The sequence below is a fragment of the Mastomys coucha genome, unplaced genomic scaffold (assembly GCF_008632895.1).
Source record: "Mastomys coucha isolate ucsf_1 unplaced genomic scaffold, UCSF_Mcou_1 pScaffold7, whole genome shotgun sequence".
Taxonomy (NCBI): domain Eukaryota; kingdom Metazoa; phylum Chordata; class Mammalia; order Rodentia; family Muridae; genus Mastomys; species Mastomys coucha.
The window spans coordinates 4,352,921-4,365,961 of NW_022196913.1; the positions used below are offsets into that span (position 1 = coordinate 4,352,921).

The 13,041-nt window shown below is 37.7% G+C and overlaps 1 protein-coding gene and 1 long non-coding RNA gene across 3 annotated transcripts in view; one reads left to right on the plus strand and one right to left on the minus strand.

Moving 5' to 3' along the window:
- The window catches only part of LOC116082813, a 91,460-nt gene extending 85,348 nt beyond the window's left edge, over positions 1–6,112 (plus strand). Inside the window, exons 7-8 of one of the 2 annotated variants that reach the window (XR_004115445.1) lie at positions 5,133–5,179; positions 5,891–6,112. This is a non-coding gene — a long non-coding RNA (uncharacterized LOC116082813). Of the gene's footprint in view, positions 1–3,955; positions 4,627–5,132; positions 5,180–5,890 lie in introns of those variants that run through there. The other variant, XR_004115446.1, reaches the window with a different exon arrangement.
- Positions 1–13,041, minus strand: part of Celf2 (CUGBP Elav-like family member 2) — an 859,338-nt gene that overhangs the window by 653,064 nt on the left and 193,233 nt on the right. The window contains exon 3 of the mRNA XM_031359778.1: positions 394–432. The gene's annotated coding sequence lies outside the window, so the exon portion shown is untranslated. The remainder of the gene's footprint in view (positions 1–393; positions 433–13,041) is intronic.

Here is a 13,041-nt window from a genome sequence, read left to right on the forward strand (position 1 = left end):
TCAAAACCAGATCCATAGAACTACTTCTCTGAATAGACCTCTAATAGCTCTTCTATAATCCTTTTATCTATTTAAGAAGAAGCTCATATCTTGAAATAAAAACACCTCACGATAAACCCAAAGCAATATAATATGAGAATGTGAAATCAAAGGGTGCTCTGTCATAGACATACCAATATCCAGTGTCACTTTCCTGCAAACATGACCTAAAAGGCACATGGGTCAGACTCAGCAATAATCAGAATCCAGAGGAGAAATTCTCAAGAGAACGAACCCAAACATTTATGTCCCAGCAAGTATCAGAAGGAGAAAGGCAGCAAGAGAATAAAGTGCCACCACTACTTCCCAGCAGAAACCGCACAGCACCCCTGCTCAGCAGGAGAGAGTTCTTACCTGAGTGTCTGGATCACTCCTTTCTGCAGCTGCGTACACCTAAACAAGCAAACAAACAAACAAACATAAATAAATACAGGGAATGAAAAACACTCTTTTGATTTGAGAAAGCTTTTTCACTATATACTTATAATTGCTTAAAAAAATCTTGCTGTTTTTAAATAAAAGTTACATTTATTTATTTATTTATTTATTTATTATTCATTCATTCATTCATTCATTTATTGTGTCTGTGTATGTGTGTATGTGTGTACTGTGTGGAGGCCAGATAACACTTTTTGGCAGTTGGTTGTCTCCTTCTACTATGTTATTCTTCAGAATCAAACTCAGGGTGTGAGGCTTGTCAGCAAGTGACCTTACTATTGGACTAGAGTTAGGTTTGATGAGTAAAATTCATTCGGAGTTGTTCATGCAGTCCAGTCATTGTTCTAACTGAATAGTTATTGTTCACTTGAAAGTAGAAGTGAAATTTCACAGTAGTAAAACATTGATGCTTTGATTTATTCCCTCCTGATAGTGTTAGTCTGTGACCTGGAATCTACTCTTTTAAGCCAATCAAGCATCTATCAGTCTATCATCCATCTATCGTCTTTTTATCTACATATCTATTAATCAATTATTTATCTTTCATCTCTCTACAAAATCTCTTTATGTAATCAATCATATATCATCTATTCAATCAACCACCTATCATTCTATCATTTATCCATCTATCATTTATCTGTAACACATGGTTAGGTAGTTGTGGAATTCAGCTCTGGGACTGGTGAGTACTTGATTTTAAGGGGGATTCTGATCTTTGAGTCTGTTTACTCTATCCACAGAGATGTGTACAAACCCAGTTCCTGGTGTTCTGCAATAATTTATTTAGGCTACCCATACAATTTGTCTAAGAAGAATGAGACATTTTCCACACCAAGAAAAGCAGCCAAAAACCATCACATGATCCTTTTTAGCCCATTTCTTGACCTTTTAAAACAGTTGTTAGTCCTAAGAGAGTGTCATATTTTGTGAGAGCTTTAAAATACAGATATAACAATTTTGTCACAGTAAGACAAAAAACAATTTTAAATTCCACTTAACTTCATAAGGTATCAGATATAACATATTAACTTTTAAATAAAACCTAAAGACTACTAGTTTTGAAATCATTTGTGTTTGATGCTAATGCCCATGGGTATCAATAATAGAAAATATTTTGATTTCTAGCCATTGAATAGAATAGTCAAAATAAGCCAAAGAAGCACTTTGGCAACAAATTTGCCTCACTGTTGAGCTCAAGGAGGGAGACACATTTAGACTAAAGAGAGCAACTTACTAGCTTTTATTTTCAGGTGACTGTCTTAAAAAGTGACCTAGATAGACTACCTGCCCCGCCACTGTATTACACAGTTTCATGAGACTCCATGTTTATCTGCTCCTATGCACTCAAATCAGTTTGTGGCTTTTCTGGTCAACCAAATGACTCAATCACTTGATGATGAACCATTTGGTTCATTGTTTAACAGAAAGCAGTTGGGAGTATCCCAAAGTCCAAGGCAGCTTTTATTGGGCCATCTTAAAGTATGGTGAAACACATTCCTTATGGAGAATATATTCAGAGGAATGAAAGCACTCTCTTATTTCAGTAATATATCAGCCACAGATGGAGGCTTTCAATTCTTATATTGGATTAGCAGTTACTCAATGGACCTTTAAGAAACTCTGAATCCTAGGTCTAATTTCAGAAGAGTTTATTCAGTGTTTCATGGTGGGAGTCTGGGAATAACATATACATATGTATATATATTTGCTATAGTTTTTGTATGAAATACTTTCCTGAGGCACATGTGTTTGGGTGACCAGTTGTAGATACTGTTCAGGCAGGGTGTGGGATCTTTTAGATGTGAGACCTCACTGGAAAGCATAGAGCCATGCGTGTAGGCCACGAGGTTATAACCTGGGCCTAGAGCCTCTCTGAACAGTCTTTCTTCTGACTGCTGCCAAGAGACAACCTCACGTTCTCTGGCACACCCTCCCCGCCACGATCAAATATATTCTTTCAGATCATGAGCCAAAATCAGTTTCCCTACCTTGAGTTGTTTCTATGAAGCACTCTGCCAGGATGATGATAATAGTAACTAAGATGCTTTTAATAAGTACCCAAGTGCTACAATGCTGATGTTCTCAGAGAACTTTAAAGAAATCCAAGGCTTTCTCTTTGTGTTTTAGTCACCACCTGAAAAGAATCACCTCTGGAACTCCCCAAGCCCTCGTTCTTGCTAGTGTTAGCACAGGATTCACATGCACATGGCCAGACTTTTCTGCAGCCGCACACTTTCTGACCCAGTGGAAAGGTTGCTGCCAATGGTGCTGTTCTCAATCCATAAGACACATTTAGCCAGTATATAAATGATACTCAGTGTATTTCTATGTAATTTTGAGAATGGAAATGATGTGATTTCCCCCAAGTATTTTATGATCATCATGTAATTGTATACTGTAATGTCTCTAGAGAATAATCCTGGCAGATTTCTTTTCCTGGATCATACATTGCTTTGGCCATCATTACCTTACATCTGTCAAACAAAACCATGAGCAGCTGTGCTGATAAGATCTGCTTCTTTTGGACCATATTAAAAGGTTTATCTTATTAATAAATGGAGGCAATTAAAGGTTAACTAGTTAGCTCATCCAGCCCTCAGCATAATGACTGATTATAGAGACATACTCAACTTAATTGCTCAAATTTAAAGCTTGTAGTTCTAAATTTGGGAAACTGAAAGTAATTTTCATTTCCAATTCTGCATGTTAAGACTATCAGAGCTAACTAACAAATCAACAATGCTTCATATAGTCACAGGAGAAGTAGGGCCAGGATAATCTGCTGCCCTCCTACATTGGAAACATATCACTGGTTGACACAGAGAATCATAGCACACTGAGTGGAAACTTCCCTGGGAGCCAATGATGGAATATGGACTGAGGAACTGCAATTCATGAGTAGTTAGAGTCACAGTATGGACAAGGCTGAGTATTGTAAATATTAAAGAAATGTGGACGTAAGAAGTTCTCTCTCTCTCTCTCATGAATATTACCAGTAGAATTAATCAATTTCTCTCAGTAAATACTGGAGGAAAAATCCTCCGGTGTTTTCTACAGTAAGGGAGAAAAAGGAGCATGTTGAATCCTGCCAGAGCAGTCTGCTAACAGTCTACCCTGGGAAAAACTAGTTCACCAGAGCCAGATTTGGAAGGTTTTATTGGAGCCCAGATCACTGAAGTTAGGAGATAGCCAATGCTAACCAGTTTTGGCTTTCCCCTTAGAAGAGGAACACACCTAATTCCAAACCCAAGTAGCCATCTTGTACCATATGGTAAGTTGGAGTGAGGGTAGAGTTATAAAAGAAACTGTAATGTCCAGGAAGAGGTTGAGATGAAATCATGCAATGGTCTCTCACACCACACTTTTACCATCTGTTTAATGGAAGGTCTATTGACAAAAGTTCTTTTTATTCAGTACACCCTGTCTGAATATAAGATCCAACCAAACCATGAGGCAAACTGGAATTTTTTTTTTAAAGTGTGACTCGGCAGAACAAACATCAGAACCAGATAATGTGGGATGAACGACCTCACCAAGAAAACAACAAAATGAGACAGCATCTAGGAACATCAGGGCAATATAAGAAGAGAGATACAAAGTTTAAGAAGGAACTAAAAAGATGCTAGAGATAAACACCACTATGGAAGAGCTGAAGGTGCCTTTCATGGGCTTCTTGGTAGACCGGACCTGGCTGGGGAACGAATTCTAAATTTGAAGACAGCATGTTAGGAACGGCCAGATCTCTAAAGCAAAGAAAATAAAGGGTGATTAAAAAGGCAAGAACAGAATATTTTAAGCTCCATGGAAGAACTGTAACATCTATAAAACACATGTAACACCAAGAACAGGAAGACAGGAAAGAGAAAGAACAGGGGAATTATTTGAAATAACAGCGACTGGGAATATTCCCAAGTAAATGTCAGACATCCAACCACAGATCCCAGGAGCTCAGAGAATACCAAGCGGCGTAAGAGCCAAGAGAACTACACCTTGAGCATCTTATTTTCCAACCATAGAAAAGCAAAGATACAGGCAAAAACTTGAAAAAGCCAGAGTTAGAAAAGCAGCTTCTCCACAGAGGTGCACAGGTGAGATTTACATAGAATTTCTTATGTAGAGATCCATAAGCAAGAGGACTGAAATACTGAGTGTTAAGAGAAACAAAAATCAAAACTTTAGCAGTTTAGGATTCCACACCCTTAGAGTTATCTTTCAAAAGTTAAATAAATAAGTAAAGACTTTCTTAGACAGCCAAACAAAGGTCTTTGGTAAAGACACAGGGAAACTTGAATGCATATTATTAAGTGGAAGAAGCCTCTGTGATTTGCATAAGAACAGCCCTATCAACTCACACATTTGCATGCTTACAGCCCAGTGGATAGACTGCTGGAAAGGATTATGAGGTGGAATAGGTGTGTCCTTATTGTAGAAAGTGTGTCACTAAGGCTGAGCTTTGAGGTTTCAAAAGTCTATGCCAGGCGCAGTCTCTCTGTCTCTGTCTCCCTCTATCTCCCTCTGTCTCTCTCTGTCTCTCTGTCTGTCTGTCTGTCTGTCTGTCTCTCTCTCTCTCTCTCTCTCTCTCTCTCTCTCTCTCTCTCTCTCTCTCTCTCTCTGTTGCCTTTGGATTAAGATATAGCTTTTCATTCCTTTTCCAGCTGCCATGCTTCCTGCCATGATGATCATGAACTGATACTATGAAACTGTAAGCAACCCCCAATTAAATGCTTCCTTTTATGAAAGTTGCCTTGGTCATGATGTTGCCTTAGTCACAGCAATAGAATAGTGACTAAGACAGCTTCCAAATGGCAGTGTAATAAAAGCAAAACTATGAAGGTAAGGTTGAATATCTTACCACTTGTACATATCCCTGTCCCTAAGAGGATTGTTACAGCAAGGAAACTCTTCTAACAGTCTGCCATTATGCATTGTCCAAACCTACAGACTACACAATTCTGATACAAACCCAGTGCATACAGGTGATTATATTAGGTTCATTCATCAATTTAATAACAGAGTTTGTTGACTGGCAAAAGACCTCTCAGGACATAAAATCAGTATGGTTGTTTGTTCCATGACTGGAAACTCAGATTGGGATTAAAAGTCAGTTAAAGCTGGTTCAGGAAATACATGCCATGTTTCTGGTATGCTTAAAGTGTATCTCAGACTCAGTTCCTGTCTGAAAGACACATCTATTTTACAGGGACAGTAACATTACTATGTAAAAATGTGTCAGAGTAGAACTCTGGTGAACTCTTCTAGGGTTCAGAGGCAAAGGAAATAATATCTTGTGAATATAAATGAAGACATCCACGGAGAGGTGACAGAAATAAGTCATATAGCTCTAGTGGTTGGATTATTTTGGGGAGTGATAGCCAAAGACAGACCTGTACATTTAATCCTCTTACTTTTTCAGCTCCTGGCTAATTGCAAATCAGGATCAAGACTTGCTCAGTATCTCCAGAAGGAACACGACTATGAAAATAATGCTGGTTAGCGTTTGATGCTGCAATCTTGTGGAAGGAAGCCTAGTCATTGACACTCTGTTTCCCAGCTTGCCAGGTAGCTGGCTTGCTATTGGTCTCATTTTCTACCTCTGTACAGTACAGCAATCTGTATTAAAAGGGATCTGAAGAAACTCTTTTCTGTCTCAGATGAATGCCAGTTTAAGAAAATAGCCACAATAACATTTGATTAAAACTTTACTGTTTAAAACACTAACCAGTATATTACCTCTAACATAAACCTGGGACTTTCTAGGCATTTTCTCTCTTTCTCCAAAATAGAACTAAGAGAAGAAAATTAAAATATCCATTCAAGGTCTCTGCTTTCATCCACGAACCTGGCATTAGATTCACTTCTATTCACGCCAGCACATTGTCTTTCTTCATCATGGGAAGAAAAGAAAGAAGCCCATAAAATATTTTACAGTGCAGAAAAAATGAAAATTCTCTAAACAATAAGTCAGAAAGATGGCTAAGCAGGCAAGAGTGCTTGCTGCTCTTGCAGAGGAGCCAAGTTCACTTCATAGCACCCATATTGGGTAGTTTCCAACTACCTGCAGCTCCAAGAGTTCCATGACCTCTAACTTCCTCAGATACCCACAGGTGTGTCCACACCCACACAATTATACACATAAATAAATAATTAAAAATTTTCAAGATCCCAAGAGCGGTTGAAGTAACCAGAAATTGAGAATGAGTATGTCTCTGTTCTTGAGGATTGAACTGGTGATTAATGTTCAAGTAGGCAGATGGGTTTCCTCATGCCATCATGTGGCATGTAGCTTTCAGGGAAAGTCACAAACAAAACAATAAAAAAACCCTGCTATTAGAAGCACTAGAGCAGAAATAGAGAGGTCATCCAGCTAGTGAGTGGCTTTGATATGAAGCCACAGGAAACTTACAAGCTGTGTTTAGCCAAAGATGATGGGTTTGAATGCCTCAGGAATTCATGTCACTGACATATGCTCTCATCTTGAGGACAGAAGGAGGGAAAGGAGAAGAGAGGTGAAAGAGAGAGGGAGAAGGAAGGGATGAGGGACAGGGAGGGCCCACCAGCTTTAGCAGCAAGTAAATGAGTCTAGAAAGTGGAACAGCCTGGCAACGTGCATTTGCTAGCTTTCTTAAAGGGGTCACATTGTAAAGAGCAGCAGGAAGCTGGATAGCCTAGAGAGTGTGGGATGGATCAAAGGAGACCCTGAAGGGAATTTGGATGGTATCATGGTGGTCTTGATGATTTTATAGATGATTACAGATCAACTCACTGATTTGCACATTTAATTCAGGTTATTGTATGTTGCCTACACTGCTATAAAACTGGCTACAATGCTAATCGCTGCAACATTCCTGAAAGTAGACAAATAGACATTCTCCATTTCTGATGACTTCAACTTCTCCTTTGAAGCTGACATTTCACTTGAGTCATTCATTGGGGTCTGCCTTCCAAACAATGGAGAAAACAGAAAGGTAAGGTATGGGGCTGCTTTTGTGAATTCATATCTTGTTGGGGCATATACATTGAGCAGTTAGTTTATTCAAAAGGCTGCTGTTGGTGGGGATGGGCAAAGAACCAGTGGGCTCATTTCAATAGTTAAAAAGTGCAAATGATTTGTTAGTCCTGGGTGTGCTGAATAGTCCTGGCTGAAGAATGAGGCACAATGCACCATTAGAGCCTGGAGGTTCTGGTTTATTTTCATCTGAACTTCTGATTCCAGGTTCTGCCTTTGCCCCTCACGATCCAGAGGATGGGGACTAATGCATGTGAATTCACCGGAATACCTTTGAAAAATCTAATTTGCATAAACCCACATACTGGAGCATGTTTAAAAGGCCCAGTCAGTGAGAATAATATTGCCTCTGAAGATGAAAAGACTCCTTAAAATGTCGAATGTATTCAATAACTGCAGCTTACTTGCTAAGTTATAGGAAATATTTCAAAGCTGATTTATAGGATTTATAGGCATGACCAACCCAGCCTTCCTATAGCTTTTTATGCTGAAAAATATCTCCATTTCTGGATTCCACAGTCACTAACATATATATGTGTGTGTGTATACATATGTATACACATACACACACACACACACATATGTATGTTTCATTTTTCTGAGGAGCTAGCAAGCAGAAGTGAGATTTTAATAGTTTTTATTCTTTTTTTTTCCCAAAACAAATGCTTGCTTACATTTTTACAACACTCACCAATAGAAGTGGTACCTGCTCTGGATTCAAGTGCAAAAATCTGCATTATGGTTTGACTGCATATGTTAAAAGAGAAAATATGTTAGGTGTTTGAGTCTTAGTGGCTATAACTGGTACACTATATCAGTACCCCCTGGCATTGGAGCATGGAGCTCTTCAGCCTGACATTTTAAAACAGTTTCAAAGTAACGGGATATCTTGGATCCTGTATTCCATTTCCCTTCTGTTATTCACCCCTGTTATGTTCCCATCTTGTTTGTTTCAGAATGCTTTTTGGCTTCTGAGTACAGGATGGGACCGAATGTTTGCTTATGCACATGGTCTCTTTGAAACAACCCCCCAACATTCACTGGATGGTGAACTCATTTTTTTATTCTCCCCCCAGGGTGAAATCTTGAATGTATTTTAAGCAGGTTATTTGAGGGTCTTACTCTCCTAATTTTCTTCTCTTATTACCAACTCAAGAATGACCTCTGCTTACAGCATCCAATGAGCAAACAATGAGTTGCTTGAGAGTAGTTCTGGGCAGGAGGTGGAGCTGCTGCAGGCACTAAGTCTCACACCTGTCCTGTTTTATCTGGAGAGAGGTAAAGCCAGCACAATACAGGCACTATTGCCTGGAAGTGGTCTGACTATGAGAATCTGACAATTGGCATGTGCACACTTGGTACTTATTACGTGGGGATAAGGAGAGGTTCACATTGTTGAATGCATTGGATATGAAGACTGAAATTTGTTCTCTAGGACAATCCAGTCAATGCAAATGAACAGAAGGCAGGCCGTGATGCTCAATAGCCTAGCTAAGGCTAGGTGCAAGACATAGGTGTCTCTTCTTTGCTAACAGGGAGAAGGAAGAGGCTTAAGGGAGAAAGCTGAGTATTGATATTGCATGACTAGGAAAGGGTGGAAGAAAGTTCCATTGGATTGCTTCTAGGTCACCTGACTGTAGGTGACTTTAGGGAGTAAGCTCAGTGGTTTTTGTGAAAACATTGTACACTTTCCTACCGTGAATCTAATGAGGAACTTAACATTTAACAACCACTCACAGGATACTGACACATTGAAGGCTACCTTCCAGAGCAATCATAAATATTTCTATTTGTTAATGCTTGCAAATTGCTATATTAACATCTTTTGAAAGATCATTTGAAAATCTGAAAGTGGAAATAGAAAAACAAAACCAGTCTGAGGGAAATTTGGAAAGGAAAATTTAGGAATTCAAACAGGAACCTCAGAAGCAACCCTCATCAGCAAAACACAAGATTAAAAAGAAAGACATGCAGATATTGAGGACACAATAGAGGAAATGAAAACATTGGTCAAAGAAAATGTTAAATCAAAAAAGAAATAATGACACAAATATCAAGAAACGCTGGGATACTATAAAAAGAGTAAATTTAAGAATATTAGAAATAGAGAAAGGAGAAGAACTGAAACTAAAATCCACAGAAAATATTTTCAACAAAATCACAGAGGATAATTTCTATAACATAAAGAAGGAGACACCTGTCAAGGCTCACGGAGCACCAGACAGACTTGACCAGAAAGGAAAGGCCACCCAGCACATCGTAACTAAAACATCAACCACTGAGAACCACAGATAACGTTAAAATATGCAAGGGAAAAAGACTAAGAACGTGTAAAGGAAGACCTATTTGAATTGCATATGACGTCTCAATGGGGACTCTAAAAGCTAGAAAAGCGTGGACAGGAGTTCTACAGACTCTAAGAGACCACAGATGTCAGCATAGACTGCAGTACTCAGCAAAACATTCCTTCACAATAAATGGATAAAATAAGACATTTCATGATGTAATCAAAATTAATCAATATCTAATCTATAATGTCATCCCTATAGAAATTACTAGAAGGAAAATTCTAGTCTAAAGAAGTTAAACACACTCAAGAAAACATAAGGAATAACCTTAGACCAGAAAATCATAAGGGGAGTTTCTCTCTCCCTCTCCCTCTCTGGCCCCCCAACAGCAAAACTTGAATCAACAAACACTGCTCATTGGTATCTCTCAATATTAATGGTCCCAATTTCCCAATAAAACGATATAGACTAACTCAATGGATGTGAAAACAGGACCCATCCTTCTGCTACATTCAAGATGCATGCCTTAATTATCTAGAATAAACATTATCTTTGGGTAGAGACATTCCAAGGAAGTGGACCTAAGAAGCAAGCTGGTATAGCCATTTTAATTTCTAACAAAATACACTTCAAACCAAAAGTAATCAGGACTATGTACTTACTCATCAAAGGAAAAATCCACCAAGAGGACTTTGCAGTTCTTAACACTCATCCAAACAAGGATACCCAAGTTCATAAAAGAAATATCATTACAGCCTAAACTACATATAGACCCTCACAGACTGATAGTGGGAGACTTCAATATCCCACTTTTGACAACAGAGAGATCATCCAGACAAAAAATAAACAGAGTAAGAGTAATGCTGGAGCTGACTGATGTTATAAATCAAATGGACCTAACATTATTTATAGATCATTTCACCCAAACACAAAAGACTACACCTTCTTCTCAGTACCCCATGGAACTTTCTCCAAATTGATCACATAATTGTACACAAAGCAAGTCTCAACAGATACAAGAAAATTGAAATAACCTTCTGTATCCTATCTGATTACTACAGATTAAAGCTTGATATCATCAACAGGAACAGCAGAAAGCCTACAAACTCATAGAAACTACCGAATGAAAAAGGAGTCAAGATAGAAATTAAGAAAGAAATTAAAAACTTTCTAGAATTGAATGAAAATGAATATACAACATAATCAATGAAGGATGTTTGAAGAGACAAGTTGATAACACTGAGTGTCTATATAAAAAAAAAATTGGAGAGACTTATTTTACTGATAATTTAACACCACACTTGATAGCTCTAGAACAAAAAGAAGAAATCACACCCCAAAAGACTAGACTGCATGAATTAATCAAACTCATGGCTGAGATTAATAAAATAGAAACAAGCAACCAACAATAAAAACAACAAAATAATACAATGAGTCAATGAAACAAAGAATTGATTCTTAAAGAAAATCAGTAAGATTGATGAATCCTTACCCAAAATAAGTATAATTCAGAGAAAAGATATATAAATCACTAAATGTAGAGATAAAGAGGTGGATATAACAACAGGCACTGGGTGATCCATGGAATCATAAATCAAAAAAGGTGTAATCTATTAAATTGGAAAATATAAAAGATATGGATAATTTCCTCAATACCAAATTTAAACCAAGACCAGATAAGCAATTTAAGCATACCTATAAATTCAAATGAAATAGAAGCAGTAATTAAAAGTCTACCAAAACAAAACAAAAACAAATAAACAACCCACCCCCCGCAACCCTGCCAAACAGGCTGAGATGGTTTTAGTGCAGAAGTTTAACAGATTTTCAAAGAAGTATTAAAGGCACATAAAGAAAGAGATTACTGACCTATTTCTCTTATGAACACAGACACAAAATAAAAAAAAAACTCAATAAAATATTAGCAAACTGTATCCAAGAACACATTGAAAAGATTATCCAACAATATCAAGTAGGTTTAATCCTAGAGTTGGCGGGGTGGAGGGTAGTTCAGCATATCTAAATTGATAAATGTAATTCATCATATAAACAAACCATAAGACAAACAACATGATTATGTGATCATCTCATTAGATGTAGAAAAGGTTTTTGACATAATCCAATATCCCTTCATAATAAAAGTTCTGGAAAGACTATGAATAGCAGGGACATATCTTAGCATTGATAAAGGCATTTTCCTGCTGATATCCAATGACAGCTTAAAGGGAGAGAAACTCAAAGCAATTCCACTAAAATCAGGAATCAGAAAAGTTGTTCAGTCTCTCTATATTTATTCAATGTAGTATTTGAAGTCTTAGCTAGAGCAATAAGACAACTCAAGTAGGTCATGAAGAAACAAATTGAAAAGGAAGATGTTAAAGTATCTTTATTTGCATATTTAAGTGGCCCTAAAAATTTCACCACCATATTACTGCTACAGCTGGTGAATACTTTCAATAAAGTAGCTGGATACAAAATTAAGTCACAAAAATCAGTTGCCCTCTCATATACAAAAGACAAGAGGACTGACAAAGAAGTCAGGAAAACAACACCTTCCACAAGTAGCTTCAAGTAATATAAAATATCTTGGGGTAACTGTAACCAAGCAAGTGAAAGCTTTGTATGATAAAAACTTCAAGTTATCGAAGAAAGAAACTGAAGACGATATCAGAAGATGAAAAACTCTTCTATGCTCATGGATCAGTAAAATCGCTTGATAAAGTGAAAGTAGGCATCAATTCAAAAGCAATCTGCAGACTCCAAGCAGCCCTATCAAAATCCCAGCACCCTTCTTTGTAGAGTTTGAGAAAACAAGTTTTAGCTTCATACAGAAAGAGAAAAATCCAGGACAGCTAAAAAATTCCTGACAAACTACAAAGATATCACCCTTTCCAACCTCAAATTGAAATACAGATTTATAGTAATAAAAACAGCATGGTTATTGGCACAAAAATAGACACATCAATACAACCAAACAAAAGACCCACACATAAATTCTCACACTTATGAATACCTAATTTGATATGGATATACATTTGATAGAGGGCTAATATCAAAATTATATAAAGAAGAAGAAGGCCGGGCAGTGGTGGCACACGCCTTTAATCCCAGCACTTAGGAGGCAGAGACAGGCAAATTTCTGAATTCGAGGCCAGCCTGGTCTACAGAATGAGTTCCAGGACAGCCAGGGCTATACAGAGAAACCCGGTCTCAAAAAATCAAAGAAGAAGAAGAAGAAAGGAGGAGGAAGAAGAGGAGGAGGAAGAGAAG